The sequence below is a fragment of the Penaeus monodon genome, chromosome 27, assembly GCF_015228065.2.
Source record: "Penaeus monodon isolate SGIC_2016 chromosome 27, NSTDA_Pmon_1, whole genome shotgun sequence".
Classification (NCBI taxonomy): Eukaryota; Metazoa; Arthropoda; class Malacostraca; order Decapoda; family Penaeidae; genus Penaeus; species Penaeus monodon.
Genome location: NC_051412.1, coordinates 14,772,786 through 14,773,289, shown reverse-complemented (window position 1 = coordinate 14,773,289; position 504 = coordinate 14,772,786). Strand labels below are relative to the sequence as shown.

Below are 504 nucleotides of genomic sequence, written 5' to 3'. Positions count from 1 at the left end.
TTAAAGACCATTTCTGTTGACACCGCAGAAAAAAAAAAAAAAACATTAGGCCCAGTCAAAGAAGTCACTCAAATTATGCCCATCTGAAGAGGTTGCTCAGTCATTTTTTTCCTGTCTGAGCACTAACGCATCCTGCATCTCCCCTTGGTTTGGCATTTTTGGGGCACTCAAGCTAAGTCAAACCCAAACCTCCACCATATATGTCACATTTTAATAAGACAGAGTTTGTGCAACCACACCAATCAAAGCTCTGTCACGACACAATATATGTCATGAAGGTTTGTTGATCTTTGTCAGAGTGTGGAGCATAGGGGCCCAGGGAGGTCTATTAAAGATTACAGGAAGTTTCAGATAGACTCACACAGAAAACCACTAAGTAACTACATGGCAAAAGTTCTGTACTGAATGCCACTGGCATCTATCTATCTATCTTGCAAAACTAGGACTGGTTAAAATAACCTTTCATATCAATTAGGATATCTGGTTAGGAAGCATAAAGTTTTA

At 39.5% G+C, this 504-nt stretch overlaps 1 protein-coding gene across 3 annotated transcripts in view; it reads right to left on the bottom strand.

Moving 5' to 3' along the window:
- LOC119590606 (glucose-6-phosphate exchanger SLC37A2-like) overlaps positions 1-504 on the bottom strand; it is a 41,084-nt gene that overhangs the window by 29,482 nt on the left and 11,098 nt on the right. The window lies entirely within an intron of this gene.